Here is a 7,785-nt window from a genome sequence, read left to right as displayed (position 1 = left end):
TCTCCGGGGCCACCAGACGGCCGTTCTTTCCGCTTGGGCCCGGGTCTGGGGAACTGCTCCTAGCGCCCCGGGGCCCGCTCTCCGCCGGAGCAGCCTGGCCTCTCTCCCCCGGCTCCGTCAGCGCCGCTCTCCGCCTCCGGCGCTCCCGGCAGGGCTGCTCGAAGCTGCTTCGGGAGCTTCCCCGGTGCGGCCCGGAGGAAACTCGCAGGACCCCGAGAGACGCCGCCGCCGCCGCCCCCCGGCGGGCTCAGGGACCGGCTCCCAGGTCCCCGCACCCCCTATCGGGGATCCCCTGTCGCCGACTCCCTCCCTGACCCGCAGGACACTCCCCTCCGGAGGCCGGGCCTGGTCCGCCCGCCCGCCGCCCCCGTCCCGCCCCGCGCGCCGCGCCGGGAGCCCCGAGCCCGACCCCTCCCCCGGACGCCCGGCCCGCTCGCGGGACGGAGGCGGCGATGGTGACTGGGCAGCGGCGCGGGGCCGGGGCCTGGGCAGGGCGGCTCGGCCGCCTCTTTCTCTCGCTGCCCCCGCCCCTCCTCCTCCTCCCTCTCCCCGAGTGCTAGCCCGGGCGGCCGCCGAGCTCGGCGCTCTCTCGCCTCGCCGCCTCCTCCCCCGCGCCGCGGACCCTCTCCCCTCCCCTGCGTCGCCCCCTGCTCCCGCCGCCTCCTCCCGCTCTCCTCCCGCCGCCTCCTTCCAGGCGCGGCCAGCGGGGGCAAGAGCGAGGTGGCTGCGAGGAGGCGTCACTGAAAGCCCTTGCTTGGGGAAGGCTGCGGGCTCGGAGCCGGAGACGCCGAGCTGGGGCCGGGTGAGTGGCAGGCGTCGGGCCCGCGCGCGCTGCGGGAGGGGAGAGCCGGTGGGCCCGGCCAGGTGGGCGCCCCACGCGGGCGCATGGGGAGCCGTTGCGGCCGGCCGAGCCTGGGCTGCTTGAGCCGCGGCTGGCCCGGGAACTTCGCTTCGGCGCCCTGGGAGACCGCGCGGGGCGGTCGGAGGTGCTGCGGGATGGGCGTTGGGTTCTGGGAATGGGAAGGGAACAGCTGCTTCTCAGCGCCGCCGGCGGCCGCAGAAGTGGAAAAAAGTTGTGCCGGGAACAGCGTCTCCTCGGGAAGCCGGCGGGAGCACTGCTCTCTGGGCGTCGCTGGCGGGCTTCGGACGGCGGCGCGTGGGTCCCAGGCGCAGCTGGGCGCCGGGTTCCAGCGCTCCTGGCACCGCTCCCTGGGGGCCGCCCCGTGGTCGCCCCTGCTGTCCCTGGTCCTTGGCGTGTGGGTCACTCTGGCCACAGACGTCAGCTGCTTCTCAAATCTGGACTGCATTTTTGTGGGCAGCTCAGTGATTTGGGGTGCGGGCTGGAGGAGGTGGGCGTGGAGTGGGGAAGACCGCATCTGGGATGGGCGGCTTGAGCCCACGGAATGGGCAAAGGACTGGGGAGACTCTGCATGTGTTTCTGGATGTTTTTAGGCACACAGTTTTTTTTTCTTTTCCCTTCCATTCAGCGGCCCAGTGTTCTTCGAACTTAGAAAAGCAAAGGATTTTCTTCAATCCCGTTCGACTTTTCTGTTATTTCAGGATGGTCATGAGTTCCATGAAAGTCCATGTGCTTGTTTCAATGGGAGTAACACCAGAGTAAAGACAAAGTCCTATCCCCACCCCCTGTCCTCGCCTCCACCCGGGCCGTTTCCTGTATGTCCCATTTTCTCTGCTGTGATTGTGCGAGTGTGTTTGTGCATGTAGGTTACCATCGGTGGGTGACCTACGTAGAAAGGAGAACTTTGAAATCGCAATGCGGCAGCTATGGAAAGTGTGTGATGGAGCCGAGGGAGGAAAGATTCGGGCGAGCCAGAGCTGTTAGAGGCTCACCCCATAGAGGTAAACCGGAGTAACTGAGCTTGAAGGGACATTTATAACCTGCACATTGCTTTTGCCTTACCCCTTGGCCAGAGAGCTCCTCTCCTGCCAGGTTTAAGAGAGGATCAGATACTAACTTCTTTGATGTTGACTTTTGCTGGTATTCCTGATTCTTTCCTACTGGTTCTCTTTTAGAAACTACTCCTTTTTAAATTTAAGAGTTAGAGAACACATGTTCGCGGGAAGAGGAAATGTTTTTAAGATAGGAAAGAGAAATAAGATCCAAGAATCTCATTTCTTTTTGCTGTCATACTGTGATAGGCTTATTGATCTGTTAGAAATCTGATTCTGATTTTGAAGTAATATCAGATAAAACACTATCTTATAATAGTATTTTTCTCTAAGTGGTCACATGGAGAGCAGACTGTGGCTTCTTGTGGTTTGCAAAGGGTGCAGCAAACATTTTATATCAGGAAAAATACATTGTGTGTTGTAGGAGAGGGGGATGGGGAGGGGCAGTCATTTGTCTTCAGAGCAGCCTAATTAGGAAGAATAATTACACTGCAAATGAACATTGTTGAATATAAATTGAGTCATGATATGTGAACCAGTCATTTGTCTATAGGAAGGAAGAAGGATCTTTGTAGATGAAAACAAAGCAGTGCCTTCTGGAAGAAGTAATGTATGCTGTTCACCATATGCATGGGCTGGGTGTTGATGGCACCCAGTGTTTGGGCAGGGAGGAAAAGTCCATAGTAGGAGATGATAGAAAAACAATATATAAAAAACTACATATTTCTTTTTAATGAACACTATATACAGCTTCTCAACTTCTTTACTGCAAAGAATTGATGAAGTGGTAAACCCAAATATAGGAGACCCAAATTTGGGCTGTTGGGCTCCGAGATGTACCTAAACCTTGGGCATGTTATTTAATTTCTCTGTTTCTGTGTGTCTAAAATGGTGATGATAATAATTCAGCTCGGATAATCCCCTTGAAGATTAACTGATTGCTCTTGTGCAGGACTTGGGATAGTTCCTCACGCTAAGTGCTCAGAAAGTGTTACTGATGATTATCAGGTATTCCAAATCCCTAGGAAAAAGTGGTGCCTGTTAAACAGCTAGAATGCAGAGATACCTGGTTTTGGAGTGAGTGGCTCTGCATTGAGTCTGGACCCATGCCCTGCCAGCCTACACTCAAAAACACTGATCTTTCTGGAATTTGCAAGCTGCATCCTTTTGGCTCATTCTGATTAGCCTTTTCTGGGCCTCCATTTCCAGGGAGTTTGTAGTGCAGGCACTATTTGGATCTAGAGGTGGAACACAGATGTGGCTTGCAATTCCAGGCTACATGTCCTGTTGCAATGGCAGCTTCAGGTATTAGGTCCCACCAAAGTGAATAAACAAATTTTATTTTAGGTAGAAAGAAAACTATAGTAATGAACATGATAAGTGCCTCTCTTGGGACTCTTAAAAGCAACATTTTACCCAATGCTTACTGCTCTTAGATACAAACAAGAAGCAAATAGCTGATCTCTAGAATTTACTCCAAAAAGCTTTAATTTATGTCTTGGGGGCTGGGCCCGCAGTGGCTCACACCTGTAATCCCAGCACTTTGGGAGGCTGAGGTGGGTGGATCACGAGGTCAGGGGTTCGAGACCAGCCTGGCCAACATAGTGAAAGCCTGTCTCTACTAAAAGGACAAAAATTAGCCGGGTGTGGTGGCATGCATCTGTAGTCCCAGCTACTTGGGAAGCTGAGGCAGGAGAATCGCTTGAACCCGGCGGAGGTTACGGTGAGCTGAGACGGCGCCATTGCACTCCAGCCTGGGTGACAGAGCAAGACTCTGTCTCAAAAAATATATGTGTGTGTGTGTGTGTGTGTGTGTATGTGTATGCATCTGTCTGTCTATCTTGGGGTTAATGATGCACTTCCCAGTTTTTGCTAAGATTGTGCCCAAGAGAAAAGTGAACCAAAGACATTCTTAGCACAATAGTACTTCTTGAGAAGAGGAACTCTGCTAATTTAGGGAGAGTGCCTGTTTGTTTCTTCATTCATCCAGTCATTCAGCAAATACCTAGGGAGCCACTCCCTTGGGCCAGGCTCTGTTCTGGGCTCTGGTAACACAGCAAAAACCAAGAGCAGGCCTCTCCTCTTACAGAGTACACATTAGAAGAAAAAAAAAAAAAAACCCATACACCTCTGTTTTCAAAGGACTTCCATAGACCCTGGAAGCTCCCTTTTTGACTCAGAAGAGCTGTGCTGGAACGCAGCATGTTGGGTGTCCTTGCCTTCCACTCTCCAGCCTGGTCAGAGGGAAGTGATCTGGCTGGGCCTGGGGGTGATAGCAGGGTATGGCTAGTCCTGTGGGTCTTCCAAAGGGAGAAGGGGAGGCCTATTTGTTTCTGTACTTTATGAAAGTATTCAGTTTTAGTGGCTGAGCACAACTACTGGCCAGTGAATCAAATTGTTTTGCATGCAATGAAAACAAACAGTTTGCAGTGTACTGAGCACCATAGAGACAGCGCTGGGGCAAGTGAGAGCCAGACGGGCACTGGGCGACTCTGTGGCTCACTGAGGAAAAAAAGAACTAAACATGGGCAAAGGAGATCCAAGGAAGCTGAGAGGTAAAATGTGATATGCATTCTTTGTCCACACTTGTTGGGAGGAGCACAAGAAGAAGCATCTAGATGCTCAGTCAACTCCTCAGAGTTTTCTAAGAAATGCTCAGAGAGGTGCAAGACCATGTCTGCTAAAGAGAAAGGGAGATTTGAAGACATGGCAAAGGTGGACAAGACCCATTATGAAAGAGAAATGAAAACCTATATCCCTCCAAAATGGGAGACAAAAAAAGAAGTTCGAGGATCCCAATGTACCCAAGAGGCCTCCTCTGGCCTTTTTCTTGTTCTATTCTGAGTGTCGCCCAAAAATCAAAGGAGGACATCCTGGCCTAGCATTGGTGAGTTGTAAAGAAATTGGAAGAGATGTGGAAGGGCACTGCCGCAGATGATAAGCAGCCTTACGAAAAGAAGGCTGTGAAGCTGAAGGAAAAATATGAAAAGGATATTGCTGCATAGTGAGCTAAAGGAAAGCCTGATGCAGCAAAAAAGCAAGTTGTCAAGGCTGAAAAAAGCAAGAAAAAGAACGAAGAGGAGGAAGATGAAGATGATGATGAATAAGTTGGTTCTAGCAGTTTTTTTTTTCTTATCTAAAAAGCATTTCAACTCCCTGTATACATTTCACTTCTTTTAAAGAAATTGAAATGGAAGACTGTGTAACATTTGTTTTGAAATTGTACATTGTCTTTTTTGTATAGTTAACACACCACCAAATGTTATCTTTAGATACCCTGTGCTGGTGGTATTTTATTTTATTTTCCTTTTGAGACGAAGTCTCCCTCTGTCACCCAGGCTGGACTGCAATGGCGCGATCTCAGCTCACTGCAACCTTGTCCTCCCGGGTTCAAGTGATTCTCCCATCTCAGCCTCCTGAGTAGCTGGGACTACAGGCGCACGCCACCATACCTGGCTAATTTTTTGTATTTTTAGTAGAGATAGGGTTTCACCATGTTGGCCAGGCTGGTCTCGAACTCCTGACCTCAAGGGATCTGCCTGCCTTGGCCTCCCAAAGTGCTGAGATTACAGGCGTGAGCCACCGTGCCCGACCCTGGTGATATTTTCAATAGCCACTAACCTCTCCTGATACAGTATGGGGCTTGTAAACTGGCATGTAAATTTAAAGCAGGCTCTCGTTGGTGCACAGCACAAATTAGATAATATATGGGGTTGGTAGTGTTTTCATCTTCAGTTGTCTCTGATGCAGCTTATATGAATGTTCTGCTAACTGAATACTGTTCTGTAATTGCAAAAAAAAAAAGTCGTAGCTGTTTTGTTGACATAATGAATGTTTCTAAGTAAATACAATCTTTTTTTTATTAAAAAACAGCAATTTTTCCTGCACGTGAGACATGTCAGCCTTAGAAAGGCAAAGAAGGAGTCAAAGGTAGGATCTGACCATCGACTTATAAAAGCCAGATTGTGTCCAGAGAAGAGTCCTAGCTGGCATTTGAAATACTTGATTCTCTCTTGGTGTAGAAGATGTGGCTGAAAGAGGAAAGAAAAGAGTGAATACTTGGTTCATCATGCACCTTCAAGGTTTTGTTTTTTCTTTTTTTTCATTACTTTAAAAATTGCAGTAATACATGATAAGATAACACGTAAGTTTGGAGTCTAGAAGGCTTGGAAAGGTATAGTGCAGCCAGGGCGCTGACAGTAGTTGTTGGACTAGAGTCGAGGTTGTGCTGGGAAGTACCTGAGGGTTTGGGGTCTTGGGCACTGAGCTAAGGGAGTCTGTATTTCATCTCTAAAGCTGTGTGAAGGCTGGAGCATTTGTAGCAGGTGAATGCTGTGATCATATTGCACTTTAGAAAGAGCTCCATGGCCGTAAGATGGGCTAGGTAACAAGGAGGGCAGGGAACAAGGTGAGCTGGGAGGCTAGTACGAGAGTGCAGAAATCCTGGCAGGACTGGGTGGTGGAGAGAGGAGAGGCCTGCAGATATTGACCCCACTTCCTGTTCATCTCCTGGGGTGGTCCCCTAGGAGAGGGAGTGCACTTTGACTGTTATGGGTCATGGCACCTTTCATTGAGGTAAGCAGTTGTGGGAACCTCAGTTTGGAGAGAGATGGCAAGGAGTAATGAGTTCAGTTGAATCCAAAACTGAACTACAAGCCTTCCAAGAAGAGATGTCCAGCAAAAAGTTGGATTTAGAGGCAGGAGGCGAGGTGTGGAGCTAGAGATGATAGAGGGAGTTCTTTTTATGGTAGTGGCAAGTGTTTGTAGGGAGGCCTCCCTCTCTTGCTTGGCGTGTCGAGGTTTACTAACTGATACTAGGTGCAAGAGTAATTTGTGTCCTTGTAAGTGAAATTTTCTCTTTCATCCCTTTACCAGGCCTGACTGGCTTGATTGTCCATCAAGCCCTTGACTTTAGCCTCAAATGACCAGGCTTGTACTGATGTTATTTTGCAGACTTGGTGAGTTCTGCTTGTTGTTATTTTAAACTGAGATAGTTAAGATAGTTAATGTACATGGAATGGTTGTGAATGTGTTTGATAGCTAGGATGTGTAACTGATAAAATTGATACCATACACGTGTCTGTTAAGAATATTTGTGTCCCCCAGATTCATGTATACGTTGAAGCCCTAACCCCCTATGTGATGGCATTTGGAGGTAGGACCTTTGGGAGGTAATTAGGTTTAGATGAGATACTGAGGGTGGGACCTCCATAATAAGATCAGTGTCATTATGAGAAAAGGAAGAGAGACCAGAGCCGTTATGAGAAAAGGAAGAGAGACCAGAGCTCACTCTCCAGTGTGTGAGGATGCAGCAAAAAGGTGACTGTCTGTCTGCAAGCCAGGAAGAGGGCCCTCATCAGGAACCAAATCTCCTGGCACCTTAATGTTGGACTTCCCAGCCTTCAGAACTGTGAGAAATAAACGTTTGTCATTTAAGCTACCCAATCTATGGTATTTTATTATAGCAGCTTGAGCATGTATATGTGTGTGTGTGTGTATACTGTGCATTTTCTTAAATACAATAAATATATTTAAGAAAATGTAAGATGAACTTCACTTGCTGAGAATGTAAACTAGTTTTGTGTATGTCTACAAAATATTGAATACGGTTAAAAAGGTGTGTTATCTGCACATTTTCCTAAACTTTAATCAGCTAGGTCAGGAGAAGCACCCAATTTTGATTTTGACAGTTGGCAGGTCCAGAAAGGAGAACGTCAGTGTATTTGGATTTTTCTTCTGGGTTTGTTCTGACTTTGATTTAATAACACATTATAATGATTAAGTAGTTTTATGGAGACTATTTTACAAATATTTTTGTCAAACTTTATTTAAGACTTCCAGGGTATTTACTTGGGGGTGAACTTTGGAAGTTCA

At 48.8% G+C, this 7,785-nt stretch overlaps 1 protein-coding gene and 1 pseudogene across 9 annotated transcripts in view; both read left to right on the top strand.

Moving 5' to 3' along the window:
- Positions 1–376: 376 nt before the first annotated feature.
- Positions 377–7,785, top strand: part of LHFPL2 (LHFPL tetraspan subfamily member 2) — a 157,698-nt gene continuing 150,289 nt past the window's right edge. For 5 of the 9 annotated variants that reach the window (XM_009240838.4, XM_054555660.2, XM_063724442.1 and 2 more), the window contains exon 1: positions 419–802. The gene's annotated coding sequence lies outside the window, so the exon portion shown is untranslated. Of the gene's footprint in view, positions 803–7,785 lie in introns of all 9 variants that reach the window. The other 4 variants (XM_054555659.2, XM_054555657.2, XM_009240837.4 and 1 more) reach the window with 3 other exon arrangements.
- LOC134761460 (high mobility group protein B1-like) lies at positions 4,436–5,018 on the top strand (annotated as a pseudogene).

This window comes from Pongo abelii, chromosome 4, assembly GCF_028885655.2.
Source record: "Pongo abelii isolate AG06213 chromosome 4, NHGRI_mPonAbe1-v2.0_pri, whole genome shotgun sequence".
Taxonomy (NCBI): Eukaryota; Metazoa; Chordata; class Mammalia; order Primates; family Hominidae; genus Pongo; species Pongo abelii.
The sequence above is the reverse complement of the archived record's forward strand: the minus strand, read 5'-3'. Positions and strand labels throughout refer to the sequence as shown.